Source organism: Phyllobates terribilis, unplaced genomic scaffold, assembly GCF_046119375.1.
Source record: "Phyllobates terribilis strain yellow unplaced genomic scaffold, ASM4611937v1 Scaffold_14__1_contigs__length_39327217, whole genome shotgun sequence".
Taxonomy (NCBI): Eukaryota; Metazoa; Chordata; class Amphibia; order Anura; family Dendrobatidae; genus Phyllobates; species Phyllobates terribilis.
The window spans coordinates 9,224,477-9,245,594 of NW_027362774.1; positions in this window are offsets into that span (position 1 = coordinate 9,224,477).

A 21,118-nucleotide genomic window follows, 5' to 3' on the forward strand; every position below is an offset into this window, starting at 1 on the left:
TGGAGATCCTGAGTTGGACCTCCAGTAGAGCCACACCAGACAGGTTTTGCTTCTGAGGTCAGAGGTAGAAGTAGAAGTGGTTTTGCATAAAACCAATAGGGAGCACCTAAATAGGTGCAAACTATTTACAATGTTAGTCTGTCTCCTACTCAGCGTCCGCAGGGACAAATGTCTATTTTCAATGATCCGTGTGCAAAAAAAGAGAACATGTAACCAAATAAAAGTTCAAACAAAAGGGAGGTGCATCCTCCGGGGCTGCTTAGCAGTGGTATCCCCACCGGGGAAAAGGCTCATTCTTCCCAATGGAGCCTGACTGGTCCTCTGTAGGTAGGTGCGTGGGGGCATCCTCCTGGAATACCCTGAGCACATCCAGGGCATACCACCCACGCTCCCCGTGATGGGGGGGTGTACGACACGAGATCACCCGGGTAGAGGTTTCGGCCAGGGTGGCCCTGCTCCAGCCGCTGCTCGACGTCCCGCCGGTTGACAAAGACGTCCCAGCTGAACTGTGGGCTACGAATGAAGCCCCATGCTGCCTCCTGGTGGAAGCGCACGATAAGGCCTTCTTCCCGGGGGATTGGACGGGTGGCCTCCACCTGGCCGGCCTGTGTTTTCACAGCCTTGGTGCGCACCTCTAGGCGCTCGCAGCGGATCCTCCTCCCTCGCCACTCTTTGTTGAGCTGGAGGAGCTCGTTACGGCAGAACTCCTCCCGCCTCCGCGCTTCAGACTGGGTCTCCCGAGGGAAGCCATCAGGTCGCCCCCCTTAGTTGTCCCAGGCAAACTCTTCTGCCGCCGGGCAGGTGACCGGAGGTGCGGGGAGCGGCAATAGCGGGGGTTGCTGCGGGCCCTCTACTGGTGCGGACCAGTCCGGGTTGGGGCAGGTGGACACCCAGCTAAGTGCAGGTTTCTCCGTATCAGGAGTCGGCAGGCATAGCAGGCCTCCGGGTGTGGCGGTGGCTTGGGCCTCGGCTTCCGGAGCCAAGAGTTGCTCCCACACGATGGGGCCCGGGGACAGGGGTGACGGCAGGAGATTCAGGAGGGCTTCGATGCATCCCGCGCCCGGGATAGGGGTTTCGTCCTTACCCGCTTTTGGGCTGCACAGGGCCTCCTGGGCTTCCTCCGCCTGGGCTGGGGCCTCTATGTTCAGGCTCGACGAACTCTGGCGGCGGGCCTTAATCTTCCACAGCACCTCTTCCCTCCAACCAGCGGCGGCCAGTCGTTGGGCCTCTTCGACCCTCTGGGTAAGGTCCTGCGTTTCACGGCGGAGGAACTTGGCCTCCTCCGTGGTCAGGTGGATTCCCTCCATAGTGAGGGAGGTGGCAGTTGGTAGACCAGCGACGGAGCGCTTCACCTTGGCTGTGTCCATCTCTGCTGCAAAGTGCGGTCTGCTTCTCCTCCTCTTTTCGGGGCGACTCCAGGGCGGCTGGCTGACGGGCACTCCTTGGGACGTCCCATCCGTCTTGACGGACACTACTATGCGGACAGTCTCTGCTGGAGGGGGCGGTCAGCACTTTTGGCGCCACTGGGGAGCCAGGACCACGATGGGAGGTCTTAAGTTGCTGTTGGTTTTGCACATAATGGCGTCCGTTCTTCTTGGGCGGGCGCCACATTGAGTGTGTAACGACAGTCTTTTGTGAAAGGCGCGCAGTGGGGATTACCTTCTTACGTTGCTGCGGGCACGCAATCCTGCCGACTACGCCAAGTTTGATGACTCGACCTCCCTGAGTGGTGGGGTACTTGAAACCGGGCCAATGTAGGGTGACAGTTTGGGATGTCGTCGTGGCCGTGACCCGGTCCGTGCCCAGGGCTGTCACCTGAAAAATAATGGGCTTTTGGATGAGTGGTTGTTCGACTACGCCACCTGTGGTTTCTGGTGAAGGCCACCAGCGCTGCAACGGTTCTCTGAGGCTGATGTTCTGGCAGCTTGGTTGGTACTACTCCCCACAAGCGGAGTAGGCCTCAGGGCAGTGATAGATGAGCTGTGTGGAGGGATGGTGGGTGCAGTGCCACACGGGATTAACCAAGCGGAGGCGGTAAATGAAGTCATCCAGGGTTTTACTCACTTTAGATGAACTTTTAGCCACAAAGCTTCCCTCTGCTATACACGGCGTACTGCGGCCACCAGGAAGGGGGTTCAGCACTTCCCAGGTAGATCAGGAGCACCTGTCAAGACCCCGTTGGTGTGTTCCTCTCCTTCTCCCGCTTGTGTCCCCCCCTGGGATCCACTAAGCTGCCGGGCTTTTCCAACAGTGACGTGAAGTACACAGTAAGATATCGGGGGCCGGTCACCCCTCTTGCAGCAGGAATCCCTCTGGCTTGGCCAGAGTGAAGAATACAGGTGGCGACTCTCAAGGCCTGAGAACGAGGACCGTCAATCTTCAGCCAGCTACAGACTCTTGCTGGACCCTGACAGAAGACCCACAATCAAAAGACCTTGAACTTAAGATGGCCATTTATTTTATATGATTCTATTAGTGCTCTGCTAAGTGTTTCCTCCACCCTCACCCACTACTAGGTTCCCCCTATCTTTGGTCCCCCCCCATCTCCTCTATCCCTGTTGCATTTAGGCCCCCTGCAGGACAGGAGTGGTGTAGTGTTGAGTGTGAAGTGGGGTCCTGGGTGATGCTCCATCCTTACCTGGAAGAGGAGATACCACACTTCTTACTGAGGTGCAGTACCCCTGTGGCGACTGAACTCTCAGGGGCGCCACACATGTAACCATGAAATATATGAAAATTTAAATTGCATTATTGCTCTATAAAATAGGAAAAAAACTGCTTCCAAAAGGTGGCGCTATAGAGTTCAAGTCCTCTTTTTCTCTGAAGAGGCAATTTGCATAGAAAAAAACAATGATACTTAGCACATAGTTTGGCCAATTCATGCATTGCCAGCAGTCAATGACAAGGTGACCTTCACTGCCATATGACTGTGCCCTTAGGTTGAGGCAAATAATGAAAATCAGAATATAATTATGACCAAAGCTTGCTGTCAGTGAATGAAAACCTACAGATTTGTGCCTCCTTGCCTACTAGCTTTATAGATCTGGAAATGAGTTCAGCTAGGTGACCAGGTTTTAAAAAAAAAAACTGATTTTGTGATACTCAGTCAGGAGATGTATATTTGATCACACAGTGATTGTTATTGACTAAACCTGTGTTACAATAAGTATGTCATTATGAAAGGGACAACCTGATCAGAAGGTTGGCTGAGGTAGACCATAATGGATTGAGAACTCAATATATCCTTAAACGGGATGTGCAGGGACATAAACATTTATATAGCTATTTTTAGGTATGAAATTTGTTCTGATTATACCTTTTTTTTGTTGTCCAGGAAGCTTCACTTGAATGAGGCTGTCTGGACATCTCAGTTCATTAGCTAAGCCACAGTCACGGCTAATTCAGACAGCTATCTAAAGGATTTAAACACCTTCTGGGGCAATGAATCACTATATTGCAACTGGGTTTCACGAAAAAGTTTGAACCATTTGAACTTCTATGTCCTCCTGGTGGCATTGTCTATTGCTGGGAGAAGAAGGAGTTAACTGAGAATCTATCAGTGAGAGGTTTTTTTTTATCTTCCTTCTGAGTTCCTTTTCAGTTTATTTTTGACCACAACAGTTCATTTGTTCATAAATCAGCACAGAAGAGCTCAAAAGAAGAATGATCAAAAACAGCTCACGGACAAATTTTCATTCATTCTGTAACCAACAATAGACTGATCAATACAGAGGCTGCGGAAGGCAAATGGTGCAGTATTGTAAATCAGACCCAAAAATGATTTTTTTAGCCAAAAATACATGCATTGCAGATAAAACATTATGTGACGCTTCCTAGACTAGAAGGGGAAGGTGGTTTGAAGTCAGGCAATTGGTGCAGATTTCACGCTTAAATGATGTATATATATATATATACAGTATAGACCAAAAATTTGGACACACCTTCTCATTTAAAGATTTCTGTATTTTCATAACTATGAAAATTATGCATTCACACTGAAGGCATCAAAACTATGAATTACCACATGTGGAATTATATACTTAACAAAAAAGTGTGAAACAACTGAAAATATGTCTTATATTCTAGGTTCTTCACAGTAGCCACCTTTTGCTTTGATGACTGCTTTGCACACTCTTGGCATTCTCTTGATGAGCTTCAAGAGGTAGTCACCGGAAATGGTCTTCCAATAATCTTGAAGGAGTTCCCAGAGATGCTTAGCACTTGTTGGCCCTTTTGCCTTCACTCTGCGGTCCAGCTCACCCCAAACCATCTCGATTGGGTTCAGGTCTGGTGACTGTGGAGGCCAGGTCATCTGGTGTAGCCCCCCATCACTCTCCTTCTTGGTCCAATAGCCCTTACACAGCCTGGAGATGTGTTTGGGGTCATTGTCCTGTTGAAAAATAAATGATGGTCCAACTAAACGCAAACCGGATGGAATAGCATGCCGCTGCAAGATGCTGTGGTAGCCATGCTGGATCAGTGTGCCTTCAATTTTGAATAAATCCCCATCAGTGTCACCAGCAAAGCACCACCACACCATCACACCTCCTCCTCCATGCTTCACGGTGGGAACCAGGCATGTAGAGTCCATCCGTTCACCTTTTCTGCGTCGCACAAAGACACGGTGGTTGGAACCAAAGATCTCAAATTTGGACTCATCAGACCAAAGCACAGATTTCCACTGGTCTAATGTCCATTCCTTGTGTTCTTTAGCCCAAACAAGTCTCTTCTGCTTGTTGCCTGTCCTTAGCAGTGGTTTCCTAGCAGCTATTTTACCATGAAGGCCTGCTGCACAAAGTCTCCTCTTAACAGTTGTTGTAGAGATGTGTCTGCTGCTACAACTCTGTGTGGCATTGACCTGGTCTCTAATCTGAGCTGCTGTTAACCTACGATTTCTGTGGCTGGTGACTGGGATAAACTTATCCTCAGAAGCAGAGGTGACTCTTGGTCTTCCTTTCCTGGGGCGATCCTTATGTGAGCCAGTTTCTTTGTAGCGCTTGATGGTTTTTGCAACTGCACTTGGGGACACTTTCAAAGTTTTCCCAATTTTTGGGGCTGACTGACCTTCATTTCTTAAAGTAATGATGGCGGCTCATTTTTCTTTACTTAGCTGCTTTTTTCTTGCCATAATACAAATTCTAACAGTCTATTCAGTAGGACTATCAGCTGTGTATCCACCGGACTTCTGCACAACACAACTGATGGTCCCAACTAGTGTTGAGCCACCCCCGTAGTGTTCGAGTTCGGTTCGGTTCGTCGAACTGTTCGTCGAACACCTTCGAACACCGTTAAAACCAATGGCAGGCAAACAAAAACACATAGAAACACATAGAAAACACCTTCAAAGGTGTCCAAAAGCTGACAAACTGCTCAGAAGACATAACTAACACATGGAAAAGTGACAAGTACATATAGTCATGCGAAAATAAAAGAGGTGGAGGAGTAAAAGGAGGGGGAGACACAGATATAGGCATGTCATGCCCTTCTAAAATCCAAAAAGTGAGAAGCCGACACGTTCAGTCCGCTCCTGCCCGTGCCACCTCCGTGTCGCCGGGTTTGTGCCAGAGCCGCGGTGAACCCTGACGGCCAGCCCCCCTCTCCCAATACTGGTGCCTGTCCGCTGGTGGGTCGAGCGAGCCCCCCTGTGGTGGAGGCAGCTCTAAGCTTTTTAATTTAAATTGTCTCTCTAATTTGAATGAATACACTTTAAATCCATTTACAAGGATCTATTGGAGGGCAAGTCTCATGCCAGCAGCCGCGGTAATTCCAGCTCCAGTAGCGTCCACTAAAGCTGCTGCAGTTAAAAAGCTTTTATAAGGATCGAACTCGGCTGTCCACCGCAAGGCATCCTACTGCCAGTCCCAGCCCCTATGCCTTGGGGTGCCTCCTGATGCTCTTCACTAAGTATCCCATGGTCCCGAAGCATTTCCTTTGAAAAAATTAAGTGTCTAAACTACAGGTGGTGTAGCTTGCTTAACAGCCGGGATAATCCGCTGACTAGCAGACACTGCTACTAGGCACAAAGTATTTCCTGGGCTAGATGCAGTTAAAAATTTGTAATTAGATACTCTCGTTGGATGCTGAGAAAGCATTCCATAGAGTCTCCTGGCACGCCATATATGATTCTCTTAAAGAGCTTGGGGTAGGGGTCTAGGGGACCCTTTTATAGCCAAAATCACGGCCCTGTATCGCAATACGTCACCTAGGCTGAAGATAAATGGAACTGTAGCACCCTGAGGGCTCGGTTGCTACAGACGTATTGCACCTCACCCAGAGGTGTGATATCTCACTCTCAGGTAAGGATGGAGTGTGGATCAGGACCCGACACCTGCATGCATTACACCACATTGCCGTGGGGCAGGGCGACCAATATGCCCCTGAGATGGGCACGACAGTCCCTGTCCCTGGCTGGAGTGGGGGGAGGGAACACTGAGGAAGGGGAACCCTGTAGTGCAGGAGCAGGGAGGAAGCAGTTCCTGGGTGCATTGAGAAGGGAGTATAAAAGGTGGGCACCATCTTAGTTCAGTGCAGAGAAGTCTGAGCAGAAGTGGCAGGGAGCAGGGGCTCTGCATGAGCTCTGCTCCGGAGGCGGGCCTAGTAACAGAGGCCCAGGCCTGCAAGAGGGAGAAGGAAGGAAGACGAGCGGAGAAGGCTCCAGGAACGAGGAATGAAGGGATCCCAGGGGTGCGGACGGGCGAGTCGCCACCGCACGCCCGAATCCACCTGCGTGGAGGGGTCAGGCCAAAGGGGGAGACCGGTCCCCGAACTAGTGGAGGCAGGAAACGACCCTCAGCTAGAAACCGGAGGCTCTGACATTTTATGTGGCGCAGCCCCTTGCTCCACCCGCTAGGAAGGCACCACATAGGGTCAGGGAAACTGGCGCCAAGTTTACCAAGAGGAGGCCCGAGGCAGCCGGACAGAAGTGTTGGTAAGAAAGGCCAGACAAAGGACACACAAAGGGGGTCCTGTGAAGCGCTCCAAAGTTATCTGGGAGTTGTCTGAGCCCCTCACCTGGTGAGCACAGTACGACGTGGGCAGCCGTTACCTGCAGACGTGGTCTGGATAATAAGAACTGTGAGTAAAGGCCCTGAACTGCATCACTGACTCCGTGTCGTTACTGCTGCTGCCCTGCACCATCACCCCCATCCTCCGCATACACTGCCCTGAGGCTATACTCCTCCCGTGGGGAGTTATGCTACGCTCTGCTGCACCCACAACACCAGCCTTAGCGGTCTGCCCTGTAGCGGCGGTTCACTCTGACCGCAATCCACGGGTGGCGTAGTCGGACATTTAAACATCAAAACCACATAAATAGTTCCGCCACTGGTTTGACCGCCCTGAGCCACGGAACCGGATCGCCGCCACGAAGACTACAACCACCAGCATCCACCAAAAGGGTCCAGCTCCGGGTGTCCCAAGGCCCAGGGGGTGCGTCAGAACATTTTCATCACCTTTCACAATCACCAATGGGACAAGGCAGGGATGTCCTCTGTCCCCTCTCTTATACATCCTAGTGACGGAGCACCTGCTCTCATCAATTCGCCATAACCCCAATATTAGGTGGATTGAGGTGGGAGGCACCGAGTACAAGTGCTCTCTATTTGCTGATGATGTCCTAGTATATATCACTCAATCACATATATCCATCCCTGCTGTTATGGCTGAAATAGATCACTTTGTTACATGGTAAAATTTTAAAATCAATGCAGCGAAGTCTGAGGCCCTCGATGTCTCCCTCCCTAAATCCATATAGGATTCCATCCAGTCCAACTTTCCCTTTGCCTGGCCCTCACAGGGTATCAAATACTTAGGAATTCCTATTCATAGAGACCTCTCCCATCTATGTTATCTTAATTTTGGGCCCTTTATTGAACAATTCCATACAGACCACGGTTGGCAAGTTAGAACTGTAAGATTCACTACGTGAACCACTGGTGTTTTGTGGAAAAGCACATGTACACCGCGTTCCAAATTATTATGCAAAAAGTGTTTAGGAGTGATAAGGGAAGAATTTGTTTGTTTGTCAGTTAAACTCATTGATGGTGATGTGTGTCAGGGCTCTTTATATCACTGTAAGCAATTGCAGACACCTGTGCTAATTAGTTTGGCAGGTGTGTCCAATGAAAGGCAAGACTACTTAAGAAGGCTCTCTCACATTATTAAGCAGCCTACATTTTCTGCCAAAATGGGAAAGAAAAAGGATGTGTCGGCTGCTGAGAAGCAACAAATTGTGGAGTGTTTAGGTCAAGGCATGACTACAATCAACATTGTGCGATGATCAGGATGAAGTGTCTTGGCAATCAAGAAGTATGTAGCTGATTCACAGTACACACGTGTGCGTGCTGATAAGGGCAAATTGAGGACTCTTTCCTACAGGCAATTACGTCAGGTTGAAAGAGCAGCGGCAAGAAAGCCTTGTCATAGCAGCAGACAAGTTTTTGAAGCTGCTTGTGCCTCCAACGTCCCCCGAACAACAAGATGCAGGGTCCTTCAGAGGTTTGCAGCTGTGCATGCGCCATCCTGTCGACCTCCTCTATCCACTTCACACAAGCAGAAACGGCTCCAGTGGGCCAAACATTACATGAAGACTGATTTCAAAACTGTTTTGTTCACGGATGAGTGCCGTGCAGCGCTCGATGGTCCAGATGGATGGAGTGGAGGATGGCTGGTTGATGGACACCCCTCGCAAACACGGCTACAGCGCCAACAAGGAGGAGGTGGAGTAATGTTTTGGGCTGGAATCATGGGGAGAGAGATTGTCGGCCCCTTTAGGATCCCTGAAGGCGCTAAAGATGAACTCCATAATGTATGTGGATTTTCTCAAACAGCACTTCCTGCCATGGTTCAAGAAGAAGAACCGTGTATTTCACAGCAAGATCATTTTTCTGCATGATAATGCACCATCTCATGCTGCACATAAAACATCTGCATCTCTGGCTGATATGGGCATAAAAGGGGACAAACTTATGGTGTGACCCCCATGCTCCCCTGACCTCTACCCCATTCAGAACCTTTGGAGCATCATTAAAAGGAGTGTCTATGATGGCGGGAGGCAGTTCACATCTAAGCAACAGCTCTGGGAGGGTATTCTGTCCTCATGCAAAACAATTGAAGCAGAAACCATCCAAAACCTGACAAATTCAATGGACGAGAGAGTTCAGAAGCTCCTTTCGAACAAGGGGTCCTATGTGAAAATGTAACATCACCTAGAATAAAGTTTTGAGTTGAAAACTGTTTGATTTCAGTTTCTAACAACCTGCTAATGCTTATAATTTCAAAAATGACCATTTTTTTGGTCTTTATTAAAATGAAAAGGTTGATCGAAAAGTTTGGGGGATCTAAGAGTGTGGCAACCCAGTAGTCATGATTACTTCGAATTCTGACAATATGAGGGTCATGCTGCAGGTAGTGCAGCAAGAAGGCACTTATGTGTCTTGCGCATCTCGGAGCCCCAAAATTATTTTCCGGGCTAGATGCAGCTAAAAATTATTTTTAATTTTAAATCTGGTGAAGCTTATTATAGATGGCCTAATAGGATCAGTGCTGCACACTGCTACAAAGCCCAAATTATTTTCCAGTCAAGATACAGATAAACATGATTAGTAATTTGAAAGCTTAAAACGGTTGGTAGGGTGATTTTAACCAATCATCAAGCTTTTACTCTCCCCAGGATGACACAGGGGTAGAAAAGTCGTTTCGGATCCATGATTTGTTCATCTTTATGAACGTGAGTCTGTCTACATTATCAGTGGAGAGCCGCGTGCGCTTATCTGTCAGCACACCACCAGCAGCGCTGAACACACGTTCAGACAGAACGCTGGCTGCGGGGCATGACAAGATCTCCAAGGCGTAAGTGGCTAGCTCCGGCCATTTATCCAGATTGGAAGCCCAAAAAGAGCAAGGGTCCAGTGACACAGTCGTGGCTTCAATGTTTACTTGGAGATACTCCTGTACCATCGTCTCTAGGCGTTGACTATGTGTCAGACTTCTTGTCTCCTGTGGCCTTGCAAAGGATGGGGTAAAAAAGTGGTGAAATGATTCCGCAAAATTGATGTTACCAGCAGATACTGTGGTTCTGTTACGGTTTGAGTGCTGAACACTTGACGGTCCCACGGTTGGCAAGTTGGAACTGTGAGATTCACTACGTGCACCACTGGTATTTTGTGGAAAAGCACATGTAAGATTCTGCAACAGTCTCTGCTGATACTCCTGCATGCGTGCATCCCTTTCTATGGCAGGAATAATTTCTGCAAATTTACTTTTGTACCGGGGATCTAACAGTGTGGCAACCCAGTAGTCAGGATTATTTCTAATTCTCACAATTCGAGGGTCATGTTGCAGGTAGTGCAGCAAGAAGGCACTCATGTGTGTTGTGCATCCAGGAGCACCAAGTCCCTGTTGTGTTGGTGGCGAGGTAACAATCATGCTTCCTTCCTCTGTCCTCTCCCCCCAACCTCGCACAACAGAAATGTGATCAAGGTCTCCCTCATCTGATGAGTCTTCCATCAGTTCGTCCTCCACTTCTTCCTGGGCTCCTGCACCTTCCTCACTAGTTTGGCTGCTACCATGCGCCCTGGTAAAATCATCTCCCCCACCCTCACATGCCTGCCGCCTTGGTGCTGCCGACCGTCTGGACCTTGCAGATGTTAGCCCTTCCGCATACAACTCCTCCTCCTCTACTTCCTCCACCTCCTCTTGTGCCACCACCTGACTCCGAATTCTGTTTAACATGTGCTCCAGCATGTAAATCACCGGAATAGTCATGCTGATAATGGCATCGTCAGCACTAAACATCTTCGTCGCCATTTCAAAACTGTGCAGAAGGGTGCATAGGTCCCTGATCTGAGACCACTCCTCCAGCGTGATTTGCCCCACCTCTGAATCTCGTTGGCCCAGGCTATACGTCAGAACGTATTGCACCAGGGCTTGTCGGTGCTGCCACAGTCGCTGCAACATGTGCAGAGTTGAATTCCACCGGGTAGGCACATCGCATTTTAGCTGGTGAAGTGGCAGGCCCAACGACTTCTGTAGAGATGTAAGTCGCTGAGCTGCGGGATGCGAACGGCGGAAGTGAGCACACAGCGACCGTGCCCTCTGCAGAAGGCCATCTAGTCTGGGATAGTGGGCTAAAAATTGCTGGACAACCAGGTTCAACACGTGAGCCATACAAGGCACGTGTGTGACATTGCCCCGGCGAAGGGCCGCACCCAGGTTTGCAGCATTGTCGCACACGGCCTTCCCTGGTTTCAGGTCCAGTGGAGACAACCATTCATGAAATTGGTTCTCCAGAGCTGACCACAACTCCTCAGCTGTGTGACTCACATTTCCCAGACATTTCAATGTAAAAACCGCCTGATGACGTTGAGCCCTACTGCCAGCATAGTAAGGAGGTGTGCAGGATCCCTTCTGCGCAGTTAGAAAGCTTGTGGCATGACCAGACAGGCTTTGGGTGCAGGTGGAAGACCGAGAGGAGGTTGAGGAGGCAGAAGCAGTGGAGGAACTTTGACATAAAGAGGATTGACGCACAACTCGTGGGGACGGCAAGACTTGGACAGCAGCCCCTTGTCCTGCTGTCACCATAGTTACCCAGTGCCCAGTCAGCGACATGTAACGCCCCTGTCCATGCCTACTCGTCCAAGTGTCTGTGGTGAAATGCACCCTGTCACACACAGAGTTTCTCAAAGAAGCGGTGATGTTGTGTGCGACATGCTGGTGGAGCGCAGGCACACCTTTCTTTGAGAAGTAGTGCCGACTGGGCATCTGGTACTGGGGCACTGCGACGGACATAAGGTCTCGAAAATCCTCTGTGTCCACCAGGCGGAAAGGCAGCATTTCTGTAGCCAAGAGCTTGCAGATGGTGAAATTCAACCTCTTAGCTTTCTCATGGCTAGGAGGAAATGGTCATTTACTTGTCCACATCTGAGGGACCGAGGGCTGGCTATTGTGCTTAGACGGGGTTGATAAGGGTGTCCCCGGCAAACTGCCGGTCTGTGAGGAAGATGCAGGCGGACATGTTAGGTTGCCTTGATCCAAAGGTGGTGCTATCGATATCGGACAGCGCTCAAGACCAGCTGGTGTTACCACCTCCAAAGAAAATGATGACCTGCCAATCACGCTGGCTGTTGCGGGTAAAGAGGTGGCAGGTCTGCGCCCCAAAACAGGTGTGACTGCTGTCCCCCCAGTCACAGAGGATGAAGAGGCCGCGGATGCACAAGATATGGCAGACGGTGGTTGGCCCGGCCGGCTAGGCCGCATTGTAGCACACTGAGCTTCCCACTGCAACTTATGCTTCATGTCCATGTGCCGGTTCATGCATGAAGTACTCAAACTATGTATTTTTTGGCCTCTACTTAGCTTTTGCTGACAAATGTTACAGATAACACGAGTTGGGTCATCTTTATCGATCTGAAAAAATGCCCAGGCTATGCAAGGCTTAGCACCCATGCGACCTGAAGAGCCACCACGACTTGTGGTGAGAGGCAGAGTTGTGTTTGAGGATGCAGTTGTTGACGTGCTTCCAGTACTACGTCTCTGTCCAGGAAGGCGCAACCTGACCTCGTCGTCACTAGTATCTTCCTCCACCTCCTCTGCTGACCTCATCTCTTGGCTGACTGTGGGTTGACAGTAAGTGGGATCTCCGACCTCATCATCATCACCCTGTGCGTTATCACACCCGTCGTCCTCAGAGCCAACCTGTTCCTGCCCTGACAAAAAACTAAAGTTGTCGCTCCAATCAGGTATTTGAGTCTTATCATCGTCTTCCTCATTGTCTCCACCAACAGGAGTTACAGTTTGGGAATGAGGGTCTACATTATGGTCAGAACCTTCTGCGTCTGGTCCTGGATCCGACTCATAAAGATTCTGGGCATCAGTGCAGATCATTTCCTCGTCTGGATTCACAGAAGCGCTGGAGTCGACCTCTGATTCCCAGGCTATAGTATGAGTAAACAGCTCTGCAGACTCAACCATCTGTTCTACCTCATACTCAGACGGGCAGCTGGAGATTTGGGAGCTGTGAGGAAGCAAGTGCGATTTGGGTGACACCTTTGAGGACTGGAGTATTTGTGATGTTGAAGTTGATGTGGAGGAGAGCCCACTTAAAGGAGCACTTGATATCCGTTGAAGCACCTGCTGTTTTTGTGCCTCATCTGGAATTTGTAGCGATTGGCGTGGCCGTAAGAAAGGGATCTTATCACATTGTCCGCTAAAAGAAGTAGACATTTTAGTTTGGCTGGAAGATGGTCTTTCTTCTGCACCTACCCCACGGACACAACCTTTTTTCCCCTTCCCAACACGCCTATTCCCCTTTCCACCAGCAGCAGGCCTTTTTCCACTCATTTTGGTGGTTAACTAATTCACAACTCTGGAGTTGTTTGCACAAAAAAACAATGGATGGTAACCGAGCAGAGCTGAGTGGCCAAACTGTGGTATTAGGCCAAAACTATTGGCTGGGTTAGATGCAGAAAAAAATTATTTTTAATTTGCACCCTGCTGGAGGTCAGTATAGATGGACTAATAGACCAAGTCCCACACACCGCTAGAAGCCCAAATATTTTTTCAGAGCTAGATGCAGAAAATTTTTTTATTCAATTTGCAACCTGATGGAGGTCAGTATAGATGGACTAATAGACCAAGTCCCACACACTGCTAGAAGCCCAAATATTTTTTCAGAGCTAGATGCAGAAAAAAATAATTTTTAATTTGCAACCTGATGGAGGTCAGTATAGATGGACTAATAGACCAAGTCCCACACACCGCTAGAAGCCCAAATATTTTTTCAGAGCTAGATGCAGAAAATTTTTTTATTCAATTTGCAACCTGATGGAGGTCAGTATAGATGGACTAATAGACCAAGTCCCACATACTGCTAGAAGCCCAAATATTTTTTCAGAGCTAGATGCATAAAAAAAATATTTTTAATTTGCAACCTGATGGAGGTCAGTATAGATGGACTAATAGACCAAGTCCCACACACTGCTAGAAGCCCAAATATTTTTTCAGAGCTAGATGCAGAAAAAAATTATTTTTAATTTGCAACCTGATGGAGGTCAGTATAGATGGACTAATAGAACAAGTCCCACACACTGCTAGAAGCCCAAATATTTTTTCAGAGCTAAATGAAGAAAAAAATTATTTTTAATTTGCAACCTGATGGAGGTCAGTATAGATGGACTAATAGACCAAGTCCCACACACTGCTAGAAGCCCAAATATTTTTTCAGAGCTAGATGCAGAAAAAAATTATTTTTAATTTGCAACCTGATGGAGGTCAGTATAGATGGACTAATAGAACAAGTCCCACACACTGCTAGAAGCCCAAATATTTTTTCAGAGCTAGATGCAGAAAAAAATTATTTTTAATTTGCAACCTGATGGAGGTCAGTATAGATGGACTAATAGACCAAGTCCCACACACCGCTAGAAGCCCAAATATTTTTTCAGAGCTAGATGCAGAAAAAAATTATATTCAATTTGCAACCTGATGGAGGTCAGTATAGAAGGACTAATAGAACAAGTCCCACACACTGCTAGAAGCCCAAATATTTTTTCAGAGCTAGATGCAGAAAAAAATTATATTCAGTTTGCAACCTGATGGAGGTCAGTATAGATGGACTAATAGAATGATGCTATGCCCAAAAGATTTTACTTCACTAGGTGCAGTAAAAAAATTGGTATTCTATACACAGGTGGTATATCTTGCAACACAGATAGGCTACTCCACTGACTAACACACTCTGCAATAGGCCAAAAAGGATTAGCTTTGCTAGATTCAGCCAAATGCTGTGAAAAAAACTTGCACAGCACTGGCACAGACCTGCCTGGCAAAAACTGATAGGAACTGATGTAACCTAGTCCTGAAAAGGACTCCAATTACAATTAGTCTTTACTCCCACAATCTATCTATTTAAGAGCACAGACCTGCTTGATAAAAGTCGTAGGAAATGCTGTAACCTAGTCCTTAAAAGGACTGCAATCACAACTATTCCCTACTCCCAAGCTATCTGTATATTTGTGCGAAAATTGGCTTGAAATTAACAAGGTATAGCGCACACAGCAACAGCGGTGCCGTCTAACACGCAGCTGCAGCAGTGAGAAAATGGTGGCGACGGGGAAAATGGCTTGGTCTTATAGGGCAAGGACATGTGACATACACTGCCAATGACACATGCCCTTGCTTGTGTGAAAAAAAGCACTTCGCTCCGTGTGTGCGCTGCTGATAGGCTGACAGATTGCACCTCCCCACTGTAAATGCGGGAAAGAGAAAAAAAAATGGAGATCTTCATTGTTCCTGCAGAGATCCATCCCCTGCCCCTCCCCCCACCCCGCTGTACACTCAAACTGCGTATTAACATTAATTTTCATCATTACTGAGAAAAAATCCAGTTATGATTTTGGTGCACGAACAGTTATCGAACATAACCTCGAACAGCCGAATTTTTCTCAAATTGTTCGTGTTCGCCGACCGGCTCGAACACCGCCCAAAACAGCTCGAATTTGAGATTGGCGAACAGTTCGAGTAGAACAACGCTCATCTCTAGTCCCAACCCAATTTTTAAGGCAAGAAATCCCACTTATTAAACCTGACCGGGTGAAGTGAAAACCATTTCCGGTGACTACCTCTTGAAGCTCATCAAGAGAATGCCAAGAGTGTGCAAAGCAGTCATCAAAGCAAAAGGTGGCTACTTTGAAGAACCTAGAATATAAGACATATTTTCAGTTGTTTCACACTCTTTTGTTAAGTATATAATTCCACATGTGTTAATTCATAGTTTTGATGCCTTCAGTGTGAATGTACAAATTTCATATTCATGAAAATACAGAAAAATCTTTAAATGAGAAGGTGTGTCCAAACTTTTGGTCTGTACTGTATGTGCATCTCACTAAATTAGAATATCATGAAAAAGTTAATTTATTTCAGTTCTTCAATACAAAAAATGAAACTCCTATATTATATGGAGTCATTACACACAGAGGGATCTATTATATAGAGTCATTACACGCAGAGAGATCTATTATATAGAGTCATTACACACAGAGGGATCTATTATATGGAGTCATTACACACAGAGGGATCTATTATATAGAGTCATTACACACAGAGGGATCTATTATATAGAGTCATTACACACAGAGGGATCTATTATATAGAGTCATTACAAAGAGTGATCTATTATATAGAGTCATTACACACAGAGTGATCTATTATATAGAGTCATTATACACAGAGGGATCTATTATATAGAGTCATTACACACAGAGGGATCTATTATATAGAGTCATTACACACAGAGGGATCTATTATATAGAGTCATTACACACAGAGGGATCTATTATATAGAGTCATTACAAACAGAGTGATCTATTATATAGAGTCATTACACACAGAGTGATCTATTATATAGAGTCATTACACACAGAGGGATCTATTATATAGAGTCATTACACACAGAGGGATCTATTATATAGAGTCATTACACGCAGAGAGATCTATTATATAGAGTCATTATACACAGAGGGATCTATTATATAGAGTCATTACACACAGAGGGATCTATTATATAGAGTCATTACACACAGAGGGATCTATTATATAGAGTCATTACACACAGAGGGATCTATTATATAGAGTCATTACAAACAGAGTGATCTATTATATAGAGTCATTACACACAGAGTGATCTATTATATAGAGTCATTACACACAGAGGGATCTATTATATAGAGTCATTACACACAGAGGGATCTATTATATAGAGTCATTACACACAGGGGGATCTGTTATATAGGGTCATTACACACAGAGGGATCTATTATATAGAGTCATTACACACAGAGGGATCTATTATATAGAGTCATTATACACAGAGTGATCTATTATATAGAGTCATTACACACAGAGGGGTCTATTATATAGAGTCATTACACACAGAGGGATCTATTATATAGAGTCATTACAAACAGAGTGATCTATTATATAGAGTCATTACACACAGAGGGATCTATTATATAGAGTCATTACACACAGAGGGATCTATTATATAGAGTCATTATACGCAGAGGGATCTATTATATAGAGTCATTACATGCAGAGGGATCTATTATATAGAGTCATTACACACAGAGGGATCTATTATATAGAGTCATTACAAACAGAGTGATCTATTATATAGAGTCATTACACACAGAGGGATCTATTATATAGAGTCATTACACACAGAGGGATCTATTATATAGAGTCATTACACGCAGAGGGATCTATTATATAGAGTCATTACACGCAGAGGGATCTATTATATAGAGTCATTACACACAGAGGGATCTATTATATAGAGTCATTACACACAGATGGATCTATTATATAGAGTCATTACACACAGAGGGATCTATTATATAGAGTCATTACACAGAGGGATCTATTATATAGAGTCATTACACGCAGAGGGATCTATTATATAGAGTCATTACACGCAGAGGGATCTATTATATAGAGTCATTACACACAGAGGGATCTATTATATAGAGTCATTACACACAGAGGGATCTATTATATAGAGTCATTACAAACAGAGTGATCTATTATATAGGGTCATTACACACAGAGGGATCTATTATATAGAGTCATTACACACAGAGGGTTCTATTATATAGAGTCATTATACACAGAGTGATCTATTATATGGAGTCATTACACACAGAGGGATCTATTATATAGAGTCATTACACACAGAGGGGTCTATTATATAGAGTCATTACACATAGAGGGATCTATTATATAGAGTCATTACAAACAGAGTGATCTATTTCAAGTGTTTATTTCTGTTAATGTTGATGATTATGTCTTACAGCCAATGAAAACACAAAAGTCATTATCTCAGTAAATTAGAATACTTTATAACAATAGCATGAAAAATGTTTTTAAAATCCGAAATGTCCTACTGAAATGTATGTTCAGTAAATGCACTCAGTACTTGTTCGGGCTCCTTGTGCATCAATTACTGCATCAATGCATGGAGGTGATCAGCCTGTGGCCCTGCTGAGGTGTTATGGAAGCCCAGGTGGATTTGATAGCCGCCTTCAGCTCATCTGCATTGCTGGGTCTGGGGTCTCTCATCTTCCTCTTGACAATACCCCATAGATTCTCAGGCGAGTTTGCGGCCAATCAAGCACAGTGATACTGTTGTGTGTAAACCAGGTATTGGTACTTTTGGCAGTGTGGACAGGGGCCAAGTCCTGCTGGAGAATGACATTTCCATCTCCATAAAGCTTGTCGGCAGAGGGAAGCATGAAGTGCTGTAAAATGTCCTGGTAGACGGCTGCGCTGATTTTGGTCTTTATAAAACACAGTGGACCTCCACCAGCAGATGACATGGCTCCCCAAACCATCACTGATTGTGGAAACTTCACACTAGACCTCCAGCAGCTTGGATTGTGGCCTCTCCACTCTTCCTCCAGACTCTGGGACCTTGTGGAGTGTGTCAGTGACTGCCTTCTGGACATCTGTCAAGTCAGCAATCCTCCCCATGATTGTGGAGCCTAGTGAAACAGACTAAGGGACCTTTTTAAACACTTGGGAAGCCTTTGCAGGTGTTTTTTGTTAATTATTTTAATTTACTGAGATAATGACTTTTGTGTTTTCATTGGCTGTAAGCCATAATCATCAACATTAACAGAAATAAACACTTGGAATAGATCACTCTGTGTGTAATGACTCTATATAATATATGAGTTTCACTTTTTGTATTGAAGAACTGAAATAAACTAACTTTTTGATGATATTCTAATTTAGTGAGATTCACCTGTATTTTATTTCATTTTCATCCAAATAATTTTGAAAGCCGATTCTAGCACTTATAAATTCTAGTTATTCTGCAGATTTTACTATATATGGATCTGATGACATTGAGTCATGACATAAAGTACCAGGAATGAGCAGCGCGCCTGTCCGATTTATTCTTAAAAGCCTCCTTGTTTGGATAACTTTGTCATAACTTTGACAAGAAATTTTCGGTCATGTGTTTGCTCATGCATCAGATAATTCAAGGCAGCAGAAAATGTAAGATGTGAGCCACATGTTGTCATTCCTGTCCGGTCTAAATTTACAGTATATACAATGAGTATTGAAGAAAACATGGCAGGATGAAGCGTGTGTATTTCTCCAGTTAAAGCTACAGTCAAACTTGTATTTGGGATTTCAATTCACATGTTCCGCCTTAATTTCCAAAACAAGGAGCAGAACCCAAGTGGAAAATTCCCTAAGGAAGATTTTGGAATACTCAGTTTTCTTCTCCTGGCTTTCATTCCTATTTTTCATTATTAAGTAGAGGCTTAATATAAAAACACAGATGTTCAAGCAGCCATATTTATATTGGTACTGATAAAATATGGTTCTCATATTTATCTGAGATCAAGGCTGCTTCAAACAGTTTGACAACTGATCAGCTTATATGAGGAGTTAAGTTCCAGACTTTACCAGAGAAAGACAGTGGATGTTGTCTATATGGACTTTTCAAAGGCCTTTGATACAGTGACATACAAAAGATTGATACTGTATATAAAATGAGAATATTGGTACTAGGGGAAAATATATGTTACTGAGTTAACAACTGGCTCCGTGATAGGAAACAAAGGGTGGTTATTAATTGAACACACTCGGATTGAGTCACAGTTAACAGTGGGGTACCACAGGGGTCAGTATTGGGCCCTCTTCTTTTGAACATATTTATTAATAACCGTGTAGAGAGCATACAGAGTAGAATTGCAATATTTGCAGATGATACTAAACTGTGCAGGGTAATCAACACAGAGGAAGATAATTTAAAATTACAGAAGGATTTATGTAAGCTGGAGGCTTGGACTGAGAAATGGGAATTTAAGTTTAATGTAGATAAATGTAAGGTTATGCACTTGATCAGAGGAAATAAAATGTATAATTATGTACTAAATTGTAAAACACTGGGTAAAACTATCACTGATAAAGACTTGGGTGTATGGGTGGGCAGCAAACTCCACTTTAGTGACCAGTGTCAGGCGGCTGCTGCCAAGGCCTATAAAATAATGGGCTGCATTAAAAGAGGCATAGATGCTCATGACAAGAACATAGTGCAACCACGCTTAGAATATTGGGTACTATTTTGGTCTCTGGTGTGTTAGAAGGACATACTGTGCTAAACTAGATCGGGTGCAGACTAGAGCAACCAAGGTTATTAACGGAATGGGTGGACTACAATACCAAGACAGGTTAAACTTGGGGTTATTCAGTTTAGAAATACAAAGACTTAGGGGCGATCTTATTGCAATGTACAAATATATGAGGGGACCATACAGAGAGCTGTATAATGATCTTTTTACATTTAGGACTGCGACAGGGACAAGGGGGCATCCTCTATGTCCAGAGGCAAGAAGATTTCATCATAATCACTGACTCAGATTTTTTATTGTAAGAATCATGAGAATATGAAACTGTCTGCCACATGATGTTGTAATATTTGATTCACTACTAAAATTCAAGAAAGGTCTGGTTGCCTTTCTTGAAAAATATAATATTACATTGGATTCTGTGATGGGACATTGATTCTGGGAACTTGTCTGATTGCCGTATGTGGAGTCAAGAAGGAATTTTTCCCTAACATGCAGCTATGAGTGTCTGCCCCTTTGGGATTTTTGCATTCCTCTGGATCAACATGTTAGTGTCGCAGGTATACTGTGAGAGAGAGGGGCCAGAAAACCACAATGTTTGGTTTCCCACACTCCTGCAACTGGTTAGAAGAACGTCACTATCATATTAAAAAGTGCAGGTTTTCTCCTTGCTAGTAGTGCAGGGGTTAATCTGTTCAGTTGAGAACTCCTGAAGCTTTCCTGCTTTGTTGGTCTCAGCTGTTCAGTGTTGGCCACTCCCCTCTGCTATATTTACTTGCCACTGGCACTTAGAGTTTGCCAGTGTTGGTTTCGTACTGCCTGTTTCTGGAATTGGAGGTGTTGGATGTTTGAGGAGGCATTTGGAGTGTTGTTCAGAAGACTGTTGCTTGGTGATTTGTCTGTGTGCATATCCTCATCCTCTCCTATTTGATTTTACCTTACTATACTTCTCAGTGTTCCACATTGTTTGTGAGTGCATATTT